This window comes from Lathyrus oleraceus, chromosome 4 (assembly GCF_024323335.1).
Source record: "Lathyrus oleraceus cultivar Zhongwan6 chromosome 4, CAAS_Psat_ZW6_1.0, whole genome shotgun sequence".
NCBI classification, from domain to species: domain Eukaryota; kingdom Viridiplantae; phylum Streptophyta; class Magnoliopsida; order Fabales; family Fabaceae; genus Lathyrus; species Lathyrus oleraceus.
Genome location: NC_066582.1, coordinates 160,070,123 through 160,090,128, shown reverse-complemented (window position 1 = coordinate 160,090,128; position 20,006 = coordinate 160,070,123). Strand labels below are relative to the sequence as shown.

The window sequence follows — 20,006 nt, the reverse complement described above, 5'->3', positions numbered from 1 at the left end:
TTAAAAGAAGGGACAATCCAAAAACATAAATGATTTTTTTTCAAAGATGGACCTCTCTTTAAGTCCCCAGCAAAGTCGCCAGTTCTGTCATACGGTGAACTGGACTTTATTGGATTTGTAATCGCAATGTCGCGGATAGCAAGAGTCGCCACCGACTTTTCTTTTATCCCTTAAGGAAAGGTGGAAAAGAACAGGAAAGACCTTAATTTTAAATTCTTAGGTTCGGGAGGTACTTTATACAAAGGGAAGGTATTAGCACCCTTTGTATCCATGGTTATCCATGGGCTCTTAATTGCTCAATCATTTATGTTTTCTAGTTTGAAAAAGGTGGTTGAGAACTGTGTGAAAAATGTTTTGAAAATGAGAATTTAACTTTGTAATGATTCTTGCATGAATGTATACAAAGTGGTCATCTCGTTTGGTTTCTCGAAAGTAGTTTAGAAAAATATAACTCGGCAATGATCCTAGTATGGATGTATGCTAAGTGGTGATTTTCCAAAAGATATTTGAAAGGTGTGGGGTGTGAAAAGCATTTTTCTATTATGAATGAGCAATTAAGGTTATACCTGTCCGAGGTCTTTCTGGGCATTTCCCATCCTTATGAGGGTAAAACTGTCCTTACTATTGAGAAGTAAGTAGTTTTATCCTGGGGATGTATAAGGGTCATCGTAGGGTCATCGATAGGTCATTGAAGGCAACAGTTGTGAGGATACCTTAGCATTCGAAGGGACTATCATCATTTAACCGTAGGCTACACCGAAGGGTCATCGAGGGACAAAATCGTATGTTCGAAGGCAACATCCGAGGGACTATGATGATTTTACCGAAGGGTCTTTGCTAAGGATATCCCCATATTCGCGGGACATGACCGTAATATTGTAATCGTGGGGTAATAAAGAGAGGTCCGATGTCATTTATTTAAAGTCCATGTTTTAAGTCCATTAGGTAATTATGGTGATACCGCATTAAATCGATACATTAAAGTCAACATTACATTGAAAATTAATATAGTAAAATTAATTAGGCAATCAATATGAATCTTCACATTAACGTGAAATAATTTAAAATCCCTCTCCATGAAGGCTTCCCACGCGTAAAGCAGAGTACCTAGCCGGCTATTTCTTCGGAAGTATGCTAGTCTTTACACCATGAACACACGGATTAAAGCATAAAATACAATTGGAAATTGCATCATAAGATAAATATAGCAGCCCAGAATTTAGGCCAAATAATGCAGAATCATCATTAGGTAAACATGAAATAGACAGCAAAAGCAAAGCAGCCCCTGGCCCGGTCGCCTCTGCTTCGCCTAGCGAAGGCTCAGCGAAGGCTCACTGCGGGCTCGCCTAGCGATGAGCTAGCGAGCGGCCACGGGTTTGACATTTGAGAACATTATAACTTCAACCTGCAGCATGGCTTATGGCATCCAACATATGATTATACGGTTCAGTTTCACAATAAGCAAACACATTTAAATTCTCATGCAAGACTCTAAAATGTTTATGAATTCAATTATAATCCACAAATTAAGAACATGAAGTGGTACCATATGCCAGGTGAAAATACACAACGATATCACATGCAAATTAAGATACTAAAGTGATACCACATGCAAAATAAAGACACCAAATGATAATCATATGCCAATTAAGAAGCTAAAGCGAATAATAGTGAGGCTAACCTGTTCGCAAATCAAGTTGTAACCTTGAATTGGCGAGCCGGATTGAGTTGGACGGCGGTAGCTTCGGAGCGAGTAAGCGGCCTTCAGGGTTTCCGCCTTCTGAATTCTTTGGATCAGCAGGGTTTCTGTGTTTCTCCCTCTGGATGCGTGTTTCCGTCCGTCTTCGTCCGTCTGTGTCTGTCTTTTTCGTGGCAGAGAAGTAGGTATTTATAGTAGAGGTAGTGGTGACCTAATGGGCTTAAAATGAGGTCCAAAAATCTCAAACTTCGCAAGCTTCGCTAGGCGAAGGAATTGCTCGCCTAGCGAGCAAACTAGGTCTGGGCTTTTTCCTGGATCCAATGCTTCGCTGGGCGAGGGACATGATGAAATGTTCGCTAGGCGAAGGAGCTACTCGCCTAGCGAGCCAGATGTTTTGGGCCGCCTGTGGATTGGGCCTTATGTGAGTGGGCTTTTGTCCATTTGATACCGGTGCCTTGCAGAACAAGTCAGAGGGTCTTGGAAAATGTTTGGTAATGCCAACGGGCAAATTTTGGGGTATGACACTTGCTAAGTCCAAAGGAAAGGAGCAACTTGGATCATCTTTATGATCTCAAGAAGGGAACTCCAAGTGGTTTTATTTCTCTTCCCTCATCTTTGCATGTTTAGGATCTAGCCCTTCTCTTCTTCTCTCCACTCTAACCCAAGCCAAACTTATTTTGTGCAAACATTAACATTGCTTTCAAAATTAGAAACCTAGGCACTATGCCTTTGATTTTTCAAACTCTTTTCATAACACCTATTTTGAATTGAATCTTAAGTCAACTTTGAACTTTATTTTGTGAATACTTTTCATTTGTAAATACAACTCACTCAAATGGTTTTTGTGGTTCCAATGGCCACTTTTGCCAAAGCTTTTCATAAACATTAACTATTAGGTTTGAGTTATCATAGTGGTTGATATAAACCTCACCTGTATCCTTAGTGATTAGACTATAAGCCTTCCATACTTATTATAGGGTGGATCCCTCACTAGTATGTTGAAGCTCTCTTCACATGGTGGATTTGTGGTTTTAGGTTGAGTTTTCTCCCTTTGATAACAAAAGACCTTAAGGCTTTTGACCAATCAATTCACCAATTTATTTTGAGGTTTTTACCCCGAACTACGAGGTTTTGATCCTACCTTTTTTAAGATGATACGCAGGCAATGGGTTTATCCATTCAAACACCAAAATTGTAAATGATTTGTATATTCTCCTCTCATCTCCTCAATCATGTTTGCACAAATATCTTTTCACAAATACCAACCTACCATTCAACATTTGTAAAAAGGGCTCCCTTAGAATACTAAGGATGTTTTGGGTGCTTAAAACCTTCCCATTGCATAACCAACCCCCTTACCCAGATCTTTGACCTTTTTATTAGTTTTTGATTTGATAAAACTTCTTGGTTTTTGTTCGCTTTCTAACCTTTCCCTTGGATAAATAGAAGTGCGGTGGCGACTCGAGTTGTATGATTTACTTTTGATTTAGTCAATAAGTCTAAAGGTAACGAATACCCCGCTACACCTATGTATTAGAACCCTTCGAGTTCAAAGCTCGCCATGGGAAGCTTCTGTTTATTCTTTCTACTCAGGTGGATGAAGGTCTAATGAGTGTATTGGTGCAGTTCTACGATCCTCTGTACCGTTGCTTCACTTTTCCGGATTTCCAGGTTTTGCCTACACTTGAGGAGTATGCCTATCTTGTGGGTATACCTATTCTGGATCAGTTGCCGTTCAGTGGTTTGGAGAGAGTTCCTTCTTCCCAAGAAATTGCTGATCTGCTTCACATAAATGTATCTGACATTGTTGCTCATATGACTACCAAAGGTGGAATTCAAGGTCTCCCATCTGATTTTCTCATTGCCCAAGCTACTTTGTTTGGGAAGGCCATGAGTGAGGATGCCTTTGAAGCCATATTTGTACTTCTCATCTATGGGCTAGTGTTATTCCCCAACATCGACAACTTTGTGGATGTGAACGCTATTAGGATTTTCTCTTCTCTTAATCTCGTTCCGACTCTGGTGGGTGACACTTATTTCTCTTTGCACATGAGGAATGCAAAGGATGGTGGTTCCATTGTATGTTGTCTGCCTCTGTTGTACAAGTGGTTTATTTCGCACTTGCCTCAGACGCTCGCCTTTAAGGAGGACAAGGGATGTCTACGGTGGTCCACGAGACTTGTGTCTCTCACTAATGATGACATCTTTTGGTATAACCGTGTGTATGATGGTGTCCAGATTATTGATTCTTGTGGTGAATTCTCCAATGTACCTCTTCTTGGTACATGTGGTGGAATTAACTACAACCCTGTTTTAGATCGCCGTCAGCTTGGGTTCCCCTTAAAGGATAAACCTAATAACATTTTGTTAGAAGGTGTGTTCTTTCAAGAGGGTAAAGATCCCTAGAACTTGAAGAACAGAATGGTCCGCGCCTGGCGCAAAGTCCATAAGAAGGGAAGGAAGGAGCTTGGTCCGAAGAATTGTATTACTTTGGAACCTTACACCGCTTGGGTGAGGACGAGAGCTCTTGAGTACCGCATGCCTTATGATTATCCGAGACCTACCCCTATGGTTATGGTTGGGCCTTCAACCCTCCCTAACCAAGGAGTAAAGGAGTTGAGAGATGAAGACCGGTCGCGTGCTTGGGTTCGTGAGTGAGAGGAACTTCTTCAGCAGCTTAGAGATAAGGATGCAGTGATAGAATTTCTGGAGCATCAGGTTATTGATGAGCCTGATGACATGGTTAATTTTCTTCTTCCTCAGTCATCCAAGTTTTGGAAGAGGAAGTGTGATCGACTCGCAAAGGAGAAGGCAGATATGGAAGCAACTTATGAGAGAGAGGTGAAGAGGCTTCGTGCAGCTTATCTTCCGGTCTCGAGAGCTTCGAATGGTTGTTTCTAGGGCTCCATAGGATGTTTATTATCCTTTCCTCTTGTATTGTATTTGGTTACCAAGACTGTACTTCTTCGTTGGTGTAAAATTTTTCCAAATATTATTGCTATGAGTATTCCATATATATGTCTTAACAGATTAATATTTTCAAATATCTGCAAATAGATCTCTATAAAGTTCCTCAAATAAAAATAAATCATATGCACAAACATTGCATGCATCATATGCATAAGCAGGTTTTGTTCAGCTCAGTGGTCTAACTCTTTGCTCTTTATTTATTTTGAAGACAAGCTGACGCATCGGTATAATACCAGGGCTAATCTTCCAAGACTAATGAAGCATCTAGAGGAAGAGAACCGGGACCTAAAGGATGAGATAGCTAGGCTGACTGCCATGATGGAGTCAGTGCTGGCTGCCCAGAGCCAATCGTCGCTAACTCCTGCAACTCCTCCCACGAGGACTGTTATATCTGAGGCCGCTTCTTTAACTGTGCCTGCTACGATAGCCTATTTTGCGCCTACTTTGCCAGCCGGGTTCCCCTGGGAAATGCCCACCAACTTTGTGCCTGAGGGTTTTGCTCCAACTCTCGCTTCTCTGCCGGCATTTAGCCCGGTCCTTTCTGTGCCACCTCCCATTGTGCACACGTTACCTAGAGTTGAAGACACCATCTATCATTCTGAGCCATCTGAGGGCCCAGATGTTTATGAGAAGATGGATGAAATGAAAGACCAATTCGTTGAGCTGCGCAAGGAACTGAAGACTCTGAGGGGTAAGGACCTCTTCGGTAAGAGTGCTGTTGAGTTGTGCCTTGTGCCCAACGTGAAGATCCCTGTAAAATTCAAAGTACCTGACTTTGAGAAATACAAGGGAAATATTGGCCCTCTCAGCCATCTTGTGATGTATGCTCGCAAGATGTCAACACAGACAGATAATGACCAGCTTCTTATCCACTACTTCCAGGATAGTTTATCTGGTGCTGCGCTCTGGTGGTACATGGGGCTTGATAGTGCGAACATCCGCTCTTTCAACGATCTTGGCGAGGTCTACGTCAAGCAATATAAATACAATGTGGATATGGCTCCTGATAGGGACCAACTGAGGGCAATGTCCCAGAAAGAGAAGGAAACCTTTAAAGAGTACACCCAGAGATGGTGCGAGTTGGCAACTCAGATAGTGCCACCCCTAGAGGAGAAAGAGATGACGAAGATCTTTTTGAAGACTTTAAGCTCTTTCTACTATGAGAGGATGATAGTCAGTGCTCCCTTAGACTTCACCGAGATGGTGAATATGGGAATGAAGTTGGAAGAAGGGGTCTGTGAAGGACGCTTGTCTAGGGATGACAGCTCTTCAGCAAAGAGATATGGGAGCTTTTCCAAGAAGAAAGAGGGAGAGACACATGTTGTATCCTCTCACATCAAAAGAAGACCCTCTGTACAGAGGAAGAACGTGCGTCCTACCGTTAACCAACACCAGGTGGCTCATATAACACCTGCCTTTAGAGAAGTTCATCATCAACAACAACATCAACAATATCAACAACAACATCGTCAGCAACAGCAGTCCTACCAGCCTCGAAACACCAATAACACCAGTACCAGCAACTACGAAAGGAAGAAGGTCACTTTTGATCCGATTCCAATGACTTATGCTGAACTCTATCCTTCTCTGATTGATAGAAAATTAATTACTCCACGAGACCCACCCGCTGTACCAACCAACCCTCAGTGGTGGTACAAGCTTGAATTACACTGTGTATATCATTCCGGTGCTCCCGGACATGAAGTGGAGAATTGCTATCCGTTGAAGACCAAGGTGCAAGACCTTGTGAGAAGCGGTATTTTGTTTTTCGAGGATGTAGGTCCTAATGTGAAGAATAACCCATTGCCCGAGCCTCGGAAAGCTGCAGTTAACATAGTCCAGGGTTGCCCTGGCAAGTATAAAGTTCTGTATGTTAATGATATCAGACAATCTTTGGTCGAGATGCATAAACTGTTATGTGGATACAGTCACTATGAGAATGACAATGATAGGTTCCAGGTGTGCACTATCAACGAGAGAGGATGCCAACAAGTTAGAAAGGACATCCAAGAGATGTTGGATCAGGGTATGATCGAAATACTTCAGAATCGTAATGAGGATGAAGTTGATGTTATTTCCCTTGTATTCAGAATACCAGAGCCTGTTGTCGTCAAGTATGATGGCAACAAGAAGAAAGTGTCACCATCTCTTGTGATAAAACCAGCGGGCCCTGTCCCGTACGTATCCGACAAAGTTGTTCCCTACAGGTATAACGCAGTAATGCTAGAAAATGGAAAGGAGGTGCAGTTGCCCTCAACTTCCGTAGTGAGCATTTCTGACGTCAGTGGTGTGACCCGTAGTGGTCGTGTTTTCTCGGTGCAGCCGAAACCCCACGAGGATGTTGTGAAGAAGACTGTTGTTATTCCTGCTGGTCCTGTGGGGACTTCTTCTTCTAATCCTGTTGTGAAGGGTGTTGACCATGTTATTGATAGAACTGTTAAAGCTCCTGTCCTGGTTAGCCAATCTAGCGCTTTGAGAGAGGACTGTGATGAGATGTTGAGGCTCATCAAGAGGAGTGAATACAATGTTATTGATCAGCTGCTACAAACTCCATCAAAGATATCTGTGTTATCTTTGTTGATGAATTCTGAGCCACACCACGAAGCTTTTCAGAGGGTGTTGGATGTGGCATACATGGACCACGATGTCACAATTGAACAATTTGATAGCATTGTTGCAAACATAACCGCTTGCAACAATTTGAGCTTCTGTGATGCTGATCTTCCCGAGGAGGGAAAAAACCACAATTTGGCTCTACACATTTCCATGAATTGTAAAGATGATGCCTTGTCCAGTGTGTTGGTGGACACATGATCATCGCTTAATGTGTTTCCAAAATCCACTATGGCTAAACTTTCATACCAGGGGCCTCCCATGAGGTAGAGTGGAGTGGTTGTGAAAGCGTTTGATGGATCGCGGAAAATTGTGATCGATGAAGTAGAACTCCCGATCAAGATTGAACCTAGTGATTTCCAGATCACTTTCCAGGTCATGGATATCCATCCATCATACAACCGTTTGCTTGGCAGACCATGGATTCACGAGGCAGGTGCCGTGACATCCACCCTACTCCAGAAGTTGAAGTTTGTGAAAAACAAAAAGTTGGTGGTGATAAGGGGAGAGAAGGCTCTCTTGGTTAGCCATTTATCTTCATTTTCCTATATTGATGCTGAGGATGAGGTTGGGACTCCGTTCCAAGCCTTGTCTATCGCTGAGCCTTCAAGAAAAGGGCTTTCTTCATTTGCTTCCTACAACGATGCTAAGTTGGCCATTGAGCATGGTGCAACTACTGGTTTGGGGAAAATGATCAAGATGGAAGATAATAAATCCCGGGCTGGCATAGGGTATTCTTCTGGTATTTCCAATGAGCGTGGGATGTTCCAAAGTGGTGGTTTCATCCACACAGTTGAAGATCAGGAAGCTGCAGCCATTGTGGAAGATGATGAAGAGGAAGATCCTGGCAACTTTGTCATCCCTGGAGGAATCTGCAATAATTGGGTCGCTGTTGATGTTCCAACAGTTATCCATAAGTCCACGTAATATGTTCATTTTGTTTGAAAACCCTTCTCCCATGCCAAAAGGAGAAGTGATGACATTGTTGGCACATATTTTGATTAATACAATGATATTCATTCAATAATCACATGTTAAATGTTTGTTTTTCCAAATTATTTTTCCCTTTTTTCTTTTTTGCATGAAATTGGTGATCACCATAAAACCCTAAAAAGAGAATAAAATCAATCTTTTGATCTGCATAATGATTTGCCTTGTTTGAATTCTGAAATCTCTTTTATACTCAAAATCATTATGCAGGTTGATCAAACCCATTGAACATAATGACCCAACACCATCTCCCAACTTTGAGTTCCCTGTATTTGAGGCAGAAGAAGATGATGTTGAAGAGATTCCTGATGAGATTACCCGTCTGCTTGAGCACGAGGAGAAAATCATTCAGCCGCATCTTGAGAATCTGGAAATAGTCAACTTGGGGTCTGAAGACTGTATTTGTGAGGTAAAGATTGGGGCACTCCTTAAAGAGTCTGTGAAGAAGGGGTTGATTGAGTTGCTACGAGAATATGTCGACGTCTTTTCCTGGTCATATAAAGACATGCCTGGTCTAGATACTGATATTGTGCAACATTTCTTGCCATTAAAGCCTGAGTGTGTGCCTGTGAAGCAGATGCTCAGAAGAACTCATCCGGATATGGCAGTGAAGATTAAAGAAGAAGTTCAGAAGTAAATTGATGCGGGGTTTTTGGTGACTTCTACATATCCTCAATGGGTGGCCAATATTGTGCCTGTGCCTAAGAAAGACGGAAAAGTCCTAATGTGTGTGGATTACCGTGACTTGAATAAAGCTAGTCCGAAAGATGGTTTTCCTCTACCGCACATTGATATGTTGGTGGATAATATAGCTAAATTCAATGTCTTATCATTTATGGACGGATTTTCCAGTTATAATCAGATTAAAATGGCACCCGAGGATATGGAGAAGACAACATTCATCACACCTTGGGGAACATTCTATATTCGAGTGATGCCCTTCGGTTTGAAGAACGCCGGAGCCACGTATCAACGAGCTATGACTACCTTGTTTCATGATATGATGCACAAGGAGATCGAGGTGTATGTCGATGATATGATTGCGAAGTCGAGAACGGAAGTTGAACATGTAGAGCACTTGTTGAAGCTCTTCCAGCGTTTGAGGAAGTACAAACTCCGCCTGAATCCGAACAAGTGTACATTTGGAGTCCGTTCCGGCAAGTTATTGGGCTTTATTGTCAGTGAAAGAGGTATTGAAGTTGAACCTGCTAAGGTCAAAGAAATACAAGAGATGCCTGCGCCCAAAACTGAGAAGCAAGTCTGAGGTTTTCTTGGCCGCTTGAATTACATTTTGAGATTTATATCCCACATGACTGCCACATGTGCGCCTATATTCAAGCTCCTCCGGAAATATCAGCGCCATGATTGGGCCGAGGATTCCCAGAAGGCCTTTGACAGTATTAAAGAGTATTTGTCTGAGCCTCTGAATCTGTCTCCGCCTGTTGAAGGGAGACCATTGATTATGTACTTGACCGTACTTGATGATTCCATGGGTTGTGTATTGGGTCAGCAAGATGAATCAGGGAAGAAGGAATATGCAATATACTACTTAAGTAAGAAGTTCACTGATTGTGAGTCTCGGTACTCAACGCTTTAGAAGACATGTTGTGCTTTGGCTTGGGCTGCTAAGCACTTACGCCAGTATATGTTGAATCATACGACTTGGTTGATATCCAAAATGGATCCAATCAAGTATATCTTTGAGAAGCCTGCTTTAACTGGGAGGATTTCCCGTGGGCAGATGCTGTTATCTGAGTATGACATTGAGTATCGAGCTCAGAAAGCCGTTAAAGGTAGTATTTTGGCAGACCACTTGGCACATCAACCAATTGAGGATTATCAGTCTGTTCAGTACGACTTCCCAGATGAGGAGATTTTGTATTTGAAAATGAAAGATTGCGATGAGCCTACGCTCGATGAAGGGCCAGAGCCTGGTTCCCGATGGGGTATGGTGTTCTATGGCACTGTTAATCAGTATGGAAATGGTATTGGGGTAGTGATTATTACTCCTTAGGACACATATTTTCCTTTTACAGCAAGGCTAACTTTCAAATGCACGAATAATATGGCGGAGTATGAGGCCTGTATTATGGGTTTGGAAGAGTGTATTGATCTTAGGATCAAACATCTTGATGTTTATGGTGATTCGACCCTTGTTGTTAATCAAATTAAGGGTGAATGGGAGACGAATCAGCCTGGCCTCATCCCATATAGAGATTATGCGAGGAGGATTTCAACATTCTTTACTAAGGTTGACTTCCATCATATTCCTCGAGATGAGAATCAGATGGCAGATGCTCTTGCTACGCTTGCCTCGATAATTTTGGTAAAATATTGGAATGAAGTCCCCAATATCACTGTGATGAGCTTGGATAGACCAACTCATGTATTTGCAGTTGAAGAAGTGAAAGATGATAAGCCATGGTATTATGATATCAAGTGCTTTCTCCAAAGTCAGATTTACCCGCCTGGGGCATCTGTTTAAGATAAGCAGACTTTGAGGAGATTGTCTGGTAGTTTCTACCTCAATGGTGATGTGATTTATAAGAGGAATTTTGACATGGTTCTGCTCAGATGCGTGGATAGACACGAAGCAGACCTGTTGATGACTGAAGTCCATGAGGGTTCATTTGGTACTCATTCCAATGGACATACCATGGCAAATAAGATGTTGAGAGCAGGCTACTATTGGATGACAATGGAGTCTGACTGCTGCAAATATGTGAAGAAATGCCACAAGTGTCAGATTTATGCGGATAAGATTCATATTCGCCCGACACTTCTGAATGTTATTTCCTCACCATGGCCTTTCTCCATGTGGGAAATTGACATGATTGGCATGATAGAGCCTAAGGCGTCAAACGGTCATCGTTTTATTCTTGTAGCTATTGATTACTTCACCAAGTGGGTTGAAGCGGCATCATATGCGAATGTGACCAGGCAGGTGGTTGTGAGGTTTATCAAGAACCAACTCATATGCCGATATGGTGTGCCAGACAAGATCGTTACTGATAATGGATCTAACTTGAACAACAAGATGATGAATGAGCTGTGTAGTGAGTTCAAGATTGCACATCATAATTCTTCTCCCTATAGATCCAAGATGAATGGGGCTGTTGAAGCTGCTAACAAGAACATCAAGAAGATTATCCAGAAGATGGTTGTTACATACAAAGATTGGCATGAGATGCTGCCATTTGCCTTGCATGGTTATCGTACATCTGTCCGCACTTCAACAGGGGCAACCCTTTTCTCTCTTGTATATGGCAAGGAGGTTGTGCTCCCCGTGGAGGTCGAGATCCCATCAATGAGAGTCTTGATGGAAGCGAAGTTGACTGAGGCTGAATAGGTTCAGAGTTGTTATGACCAACTGAATTTGATTGAAGAGAAGAGATTAACTGCCATGTGCCATGGTCAGTTGTATCAACAGAGGATGAAGAAAGCCTTTGATAAGAAGGTCAAGCCTCGTGTATTCCGAGAAGGTGACCTCGTGCTCAAGAAAGTCTTGTCTTTCGCGCCCGATTCCTGGGGCAAGTGGACTCCAAACTATGAAGGTCCATATGTTGTTAAGAGAGCCTTTTCAAGCGGTGCTTTGTTGCTTACAACTATGGATGGGGAGGATTTCACTCGTTCTGTGAATTCAGATGTAGTCAAGAAATAGTTCGCCAAAAATTAAAAACAGAATAGCTCGCTAAGTTGAAAACCCGAAAGGGCGATTTAGGAAAAAATGAGCGTCTCGGTGGATTGAAAACCCGAAAGGGCGGTCCAGGAAAAATTTAGAGACAGAAAAAAATGATGAATATATATCCCGCTAGATTGAGTACCTCACCCTGGGGCAATCTAGGCAAAAATTAGGGATTTGGCAAGTAACTGCATCCTGACAAGACTTTGTTCTACAAGTTGTCTTCTGTCAAAGATTCTTGCTCAGTCGTCGTCAACTGAAGCTTCGAATACATTGGATTCAAAGTTGGTGGAGAAATGATCATTATGTTCAATGTAGGCCTTTTTCCAATATATATCACCAATTTCAAATTTGTAAAGATCCATGGAGTCTCGCCATTTGTGGACTACCATTTTATCAAATAAATTTGTGCCTTTATCCAATTCTTTGCACTCTTTTTTGTTTCTGCTTAACAAATGTTTGCATGTTTTAATTGATAAATCACTACGCCAAAAATGACTTTTAACAGCGCATCTTAGACAGCGCTTTTAAAAGAAAGCGCTGTCTAAGGTTAAAATTAAAATAAAACACGGAAAATGTTCCAAAAAAATAATGAAAGCGCTGTCTAAGGGGGGGTCTTAGACAGCGCTTTCTAAAAGCGCTGTCTAAGACCCCCCTTAGACAGCGCTTTTAGAAAGCGCTTTTAAATATAGACCTTAGTCAGCGCTTTTGATAAAGCGCTGTCTAAAGTCTTTAAATTAAAAAAAAATTAGGCATTTCGTGGCCCAGAAGTAACGACTAACGAGAGGGTAGGTAAGGTCAGTCACATTATAGAATTAAAAATCACGCCCACGTAATGTACCCTTTACCTTCAGCATGAAAACCGCGAAACTATGAACAATCTCTATAAAACTTTTATTTTCTTCTTTTCTTTCTAACCGCTTTGGGTTTTAGGGTTTATTATCACAGTTTCACATTCAAACGCCGCATTGTGAAAACTCCATGGATGAAGTTAGGGCTACCTCTGCTTGGGTCGCTAGCCGCTCCTCCCATGTCACCGTCGACTCTTCAGGTTCTGACTAATGTCGTTCATTATGAAACTCTTTTTCTCTTGATGTTCGAATGTGTGTATTTATGGTTGCATTGGTTTCGTTTTCAGGAATTGAGAAAGTAGAGAGCAAGATTGAGTCTATTCCCAAAGTTGAATGGGATTTTGAAGGGATTCATTATTTTGATAATGGACCTCTCACTGTTCAGTACCTGTTTGTTTTGGACGCTTTGAATTTTTGCTTCTGGCCTGGTAATTTTTTGATTATCTCTTGTGTTTCTTTGATTTATGGTGTTAATAGTCCTCTGTTTTTCTGTATTTTTCTCAGTTACTTTTCTGCAATGTATTTGAATTTCTGTGGCTGCATTTGTTTGGTTATCATGAAATGAGTTAATTGTAGTGCCTATAGCTATAAGCAATGGTTTTCTGCAATGTATTTGAATTTCTTGTGGCTGCATTTGTTTGGTTATTATGAAATGAGTTAATTGTAGTGCCTATAGCTATAAGCAAATATCCCTGTTTTGATAAACAGTTTAAGTAAGTGCTGATAGCATAAGCACTTATGAGTGAATGTTTATTCATAAGCTATATAGAGCAAATAACTTAAAACTGTTTTCATATAAACTATAAATGGTTTTCATGTTTTTCTGGAGAGGTGAAAATAGTTTGTGGATATATCATAAATAGGTTGTTTGTTTCTATAAGTTCTTATGAATAATCTCACAAGTGATTATATTGGTAGATAAGTTCAAGCAAGATAATTCTAAAAGGCATTAAGAAGAATTTTCTTTATGTATAGTGTGAATAAGTTAAGATACTGTATAACGTGCTGTTGGAAAATGATGGTTGTGAATATGAAAATGGTTGTGGTAAACTTGGATTTCCATATCTGTGATATTTTTCCGAAACATTTGTTTAGACTTTGGTCGACAGCATTTTGGTTTATTGGCTTGTTATTGCTATTGTGAGGCCAGTTGTTGTTGTTGGAGTGGCTTCCTTTATTGACCAACTAAGGCCGCTGGTTTCAAACATACCCATCATTATCATCCCTTTTGTAAAACATATTTGAATAAAAAACCCTTAATAAAACTTAACCTTTTGAGAATGAGTGTTCTATGTGAATGACCCGAAGAGTACAAAATGGTCTATAGTGCTTTTCTCTAACAAAGTGACTGATGATAGCGGTGTCGATCAATGTGATATTGATGTTGAGAATGAGTCATGCATTAGACGGAATGAGTTGAATAGAAATGATGAAGTTGAGGATCTTATACCGGATGAGTCATATATAAGAAACGATCATAATGAGGGAATTTGGATCAATTCATCCGTACTTTATGTTAATCCGGTTTACTTTATGTTTCAAAAGAGGTGTTAATGATGTTTTTATATTAGGTTTTTGTATGACAAATTGATGCGCCCCAATGGTTTGGACGTGTCATTCGGATTCTTAGCACCCGCGACCGTCAACTTAGGTTTAATCTTAAGTAGACCGGATACCGTGACGGAGTACGTTCTTCGGATCCTCATGGACAATAAAGATGCGGAGAAGTTGTTTTTTATACCGTTTAATAACGGGTTAGCATTTCATTCTAAATTCATCTATTATAATTATTTTCCAAGTTACCATCTAACATTTGCCTAATCATTACAGTAGACATTGGTTGTTGCTCGCAATCAATCCTATCTGAGAAATTGTGTATTATCTTGACTCGTTAGGAAATGATTGGACAACATACCCGGATATGAAGGTCCTAATTGACACGTAAGTGAGAATGTTCAAAATTTTTCTTAGTTTATGTGAATTGTTCTAATTGCTTCATTTTTATTTTATTAGCGTCCTACAAGCTTTTCGGGCCCAACGAGATATCCAAACCTCAAGGAGGGGCGCCAACTCCATTACATGGATTAAAGTGGCGGTATATTTTTAATTACCACATTTTTTATTATATTAGTGATGACACTTGATAAAACTTAGGATTTATAATCCATATTTTTTTTTCATATGTAGTGTCCTCAACAACGTAATCAAATAGATTGCGGGTATTTCATGTTGAGGTTTATGCGAGATACTCTTGCTTTGGGCCGATTAAAGATTCCCACCGATGTATGTATTTCTAACTTATGAGTTATTTTTATATTTACACATATCTCATATAATTAAATAGTTGGAATTAATTCAAAATATGTTATATTATTATGTAGTACTTTGAGGAATTCAAGTGTGCATTTTATACAAAGGATCAAGTGGACGAAATCAAAGAGGAGTGGTGTCAATTCATGATAGAGCTCAATGTTTGTTCATAAATTTGTGTAATTAATGTGTACATTTGTAGTATATGTAATGACTTGTAAATGTGTACATAAATTTGTATATATTTTGATACATTTAAGGCAAAATTGGTTTGAATTGGTATATATATATATATATATATATATATGTTAGCCAAAAATTGGTAGAAAAAAGGCCAAAATGGCATATATAAAATGTGATAATTGTCTGTCAAAATCTGGTTGAAAACAGGTAGAAATTCTGGTTTATAAACCTGGAAAAAATGTGGTTTAAAACAAAAGCTTCAAAAATTTTCGTATACCTTAGACAGCGCTTTTGTAAAAAGCGCTGTCTAAGGGGGGGATTAGAAAGCGCTTTAGGCAAAAGCGTTGTCTAAGGGGGGGGGGGGGGGGCTTAGACAGCGCTTTTTGAAAAGCGCTGTCTAAGGTATACCTAAAAAAATTAAAATAGGAGGGTCTTAGAAAGCGCTTTTGGCCAAAGCGCTGTCTAAGGGGGTGGGGCTTAGACAGCGCTTTTCAAAAGCGCTGTCTAAGGTATACCTAAAAAATTTAAAATAAGAGGGTCTTATAAAGCGCTTTTGGCCAAAGCGCTGTCTAAGGGGGGGGGGGCTTAGACAGCGCTTTTAAGATTTAAAAAAGCGCTGTCTAAACCTTTAGCAGCGGAGGTTTAGACAGCGCTTTAAAGCGCTGTCTAAGGCTAAAAAAAGCGCTGTCTAAGGTCTTGTTTGTTGTAGTGAATATCCTTGTTTTAAAACAAATAAAGTTTTTATAAACTATTTTTAAACAAAGTGAACATTCACAATGACTGAAAGGATAAATGGAATGTCTTCAGTGCTCTCCCAAGGATGGTACGATCTCCAAAAGGGTAATACATTTGTTCATATTCTGGCATGTTTGTATCCTCTTCATCATCTTTCAGGTTGTCTCTCCAGCGAGCGCAGAAAGAATAAAGCATTATCAAATCCCCAGGGAGCCTGGAGTTTTGGCCTCAATCTTTTAGAGATGTGTATACCTCTATATCAGGCACTAACATTGGTGTTTTATCAATTATACGGTTGTCATCCCGCGTGTGGACTGACCTAAAATCCCTTATAAATTGATAAAAGTTGATATGCTACCTATTCATGAGGAAGTTTGTCTCTCCCTAGTGAGCAGAAATTCCCAGCATGAGTAGAAGTCCTCAGCGGAGTAAGCATGTGTTCCCTGCAAAGCTATCTTTCAGATATCTCCTCAGCAGTAATTGCCTAGAGCAGTTGGTGAAGGGTTTGTTCCCCTTTTCATCCCTAGCATAGCACGTGTTAACGAAGGATTCATTTTCGATCCTTTTAGCCAGGACAGTTCCTCCGGAGGTACTTGTAGTTATTCCCAGCAGGTTGGCTTACAACTCGTCCCCAGTAGGGTTGCTCACAGCAGACTGTCCCCAGTATGGTCGCCTACAGTCTATCCCCTAGTGGAGTTGCCTGATCAGAGCCTGGTAATTTGTCTTCCCCTCCGTATTGGAAAGTTTCCTCTAAGTTGAGATGGTGGTGAAGATGTTGTGTCCTTCCCCAGCAGAGCAAGTGGTTCTCTCTCCCCTTAGCAGAGATGTCTCTCCAGCAGATGAGAAGGAGTGTTTTGATTGTTGGAACTTCTGTTTGGCGGTCGTTCCCCACAGAGTTTCATATCATTCCTTGATAAGTTCCCTAGTAGAGTTTCTCCTACGACGAATCTTATTCGTGGTGAGCTCCCCAGTAGAGTTTCCTCTATGATTGATCTTTTGTCTGTTCAACAGCAAATCCCTGGCGGTGACTCTGCATGTTCCCCACCTGAGACCTTGCCTATCCTCAACGATGATCTGTGGCTCCTAGTATTTGATGCTCCCCACCAAATTTGATTTCTCCTGTGGGCCTGGCCTTTCTCTTTTGAGATGTTATACCAGATGTTTGTCCTTTGATTCTCGGACCTGTTTGTGTTAGATATGTCTGTCTGTCAGCATTAATCATACATAAACCACGCATATACATGCATAATTATAGCATTTAGATATTCATGTTGTGTTCTTTTCCATATATCTTTCCTTGTTATCTCCTACTGTTGGTGAAATATTCTTCCCCAAGCAGATGTTGGTGTCTGATCTCTCCATATAGAGTCAGCCCTATAGGCAGAAAGTGTCTATCTTTCCTTCTATATTCCCCACTGAGTTATGTCCCCGTGGATGATTATTGTTTCAGTTACCTCCATAATTATGTATTGGGAAGGAATTACTCCCCTGAGTTATATCCTCATTGGGTTGAGTCTTGTTTCATTGTGTCTCTCTAGTTCGTTCCTAGATTGACTCCTTTCTTATTTGTCCCCTGCAGTTTCCTGTGGTTTAGTTGTTCAATTGCTCAGTAACCAGTAATTGTTCATTCTTTTCCTCAGTGGAACTTTGTGGCCTTCTACCCAGTAACTGGTAGTTGTAAGTCATATTTATGTGGTTTTCTACCCAGTATCCGGTAGATGTAATCCCCTCTTTGTTGGTTATCATTATCCAATATTCGGTATTGATATTCCTTCGTTTTTGAGTATACCACCCGGTAACTGGTGATATATCTCTTGGATGATTGCTTTTGTCAAGCAATTTATCCCCCGCGAGTCATCTCTCATTTACCCTTGTTTGGTAATGATTATTTCTCCTTCTGATTGGTCATCATTTTATACCCAGTAGCCGGTATCCCGATGTCCTTTCTTTTTGGTCGATTTATCCTTTATTAACCCAGTAACCGGTTGTGGATAATCTTCCATGCGAGTATGTTATCTACATTCTGACGGTAATATATAATATATCTCATGCACTCTTCAGTCGAAGTCTTTTTCTTCCCCAGTTGAGTAAGATTTGTATTTCCTTATGGAATCGAATGTCCATCCTGTAAGTCGAGTTTGCTTTTTCAGCCCTCCTTTCGGATGATGAGTGTCTTGGATATGTTCCCAATTTACGCCTGGTTGGTCACCTATTATATGCCCAGTAACCGATATCCCCGGTGTTCCTTCCTTCTGCTCCCTATTATGACTTTTTGTCCCCTGTGGAGTCAGATTTTCCTGGGTTGAGATGTGCCTTTTTGGGTCCTCCTCAGATGTTCAGATGATTGATATCTCTCACCCTTATACCGGTCTTAGATATTCTTTCTCCCTGAGTGTGTTGTTCTCTCACCCAGTAACCGATGATTTGACAATATGTCTCTCTTTGAGTTTATTACCCAGTAACCAGTAATATCTCGTTTGTTTCTTCCTTAGCTGAGTCCTTTATTGAGTTCCTCGTCTGAGTCCGGATTTTTATCCGAAGTATCCTTTGTGGATAGTTTGCTGTATTGGCATATTCCCCAATACATGCATCTTTGCATCAGCTCGAGTCTTTCCATCGATTTATTTACATGGAATCCCTTTGTGTCTCCTAGCAAGTTTTCAAGTCGTGGCCTGTTCATGCATTTTACCCCATTTTCCCCCCAGAGTCTCTGTCTCCCTAGTGAGTGTGCTACTCCTATGGATTTTAGGTCTCTCTCTGATTTCTTTTTTCCTTTGTGGCCATATTTCCCCATAGAGTATTTTATTTTGCATGCAAACATTTGCATCATGAGGTCTCTTAGGGACCAAAATTCGTCTCTTTGTTATTATTTAAGCCCATTCTACCTCGTCGAGACGAAGATTTTAACCTTCATATATCCGGCTAGAATGACCTTAAATAGGGGCATCTGTAAGACCCTAATTTTGACCCTAAGATCCCTCATGGCATCATAACATTGCTCATTGCATTGTCTCAAGGATCATAGCATGTTTGGCTCCTTAATCCTTGGGTTGGGACTTGTGTGAGTAGTTTGAGACCACCAAGCATGCTTGTATTGTATATTATTGCTTTTCTTATTTTGTTTACTAACCAAAAGCACAAAAATATGTCACTAACTCTTTTGTTTTGAAGCTCAAGTGATCATGTGCTCCAATGCTCCTAGGAGGCTCCTATGTTCAATGAAGTTGCTAGATGAAGATGAAAGCAAGCATGACAATGGTCCACAAAGTTCCTAATCATCATATATGTCTCCCAAGAATCTCAATTTGCCAATTTGACTGTGCCTTGCTCATGAAGCAACCTCAACCTATGATCAAATTTAATCAAGGGAAGTTCTTTCATTCGTTATTTTATGCATATATGAGCTTGTGTGAGTATCCTCAATCATTCATTCATCAAGATTTGAAGTTTGGCCTTGAGAAGTTGACCAATCAAGTCATATGACTAAACTGAGGATCACTGAGACACAAATTGTGATGTGTTTGTCAAATGAAGATAACCCCAAGAGAGAAAATGTTTTTAATAACCATATGAACAACTTTCATGTTCATCCAAAATCCATTTGAAACTTGGAAGGTCATAATTCATTTCAAAACATTATAGGTCATTTTGACTAAAACCCTAATTCTGGGTCAACTTCCCAAGGACCAAACTTCTTTATTTTTTATGATTTTGAGGTGAGACAAATTTCATTGGAAATCTTAATATGTATACTTAAAATGTTATGTTAGACAAAATTTCATAATCCTAAAATAAACACATGTGATAATACAAAACATTATAGGTCACTTTGGACCAAAACCATTGAATTTGAAAAATGTCCAACTTCAAATGCCCATAACGTTCTCATCAAAAATCCAAATGATGCAAAATTTAAGTCCAAATTTATTATCTTGAAAAGATATACAACTTTTATGTTGGAGGTTTTTCCATT

General features: G+C 40.4%; 1 long non-coding RNA gene across 1 annotated transcript; it reads left to right on the top strand.

Annotated features, from left to right (window-relative positions):
• Window positions 1-12,697: 12,697 nt before the first annotated feature.
• Window positions 12,698-13,230, top strand: LOC127135303 (uncharacterized). Its single transcript, XR_007808506.1, has 3 exons — window positions 12,698-12,751; window positions 12,888-13,005; window positions 13,093-13,230. It is a non-coding gene; the product is annotated as an uncharacterized LOC127135303 (long non-coding RNA).
• Window positions 13,231-20,006: the final 6,776 nt, after the last annotated feature.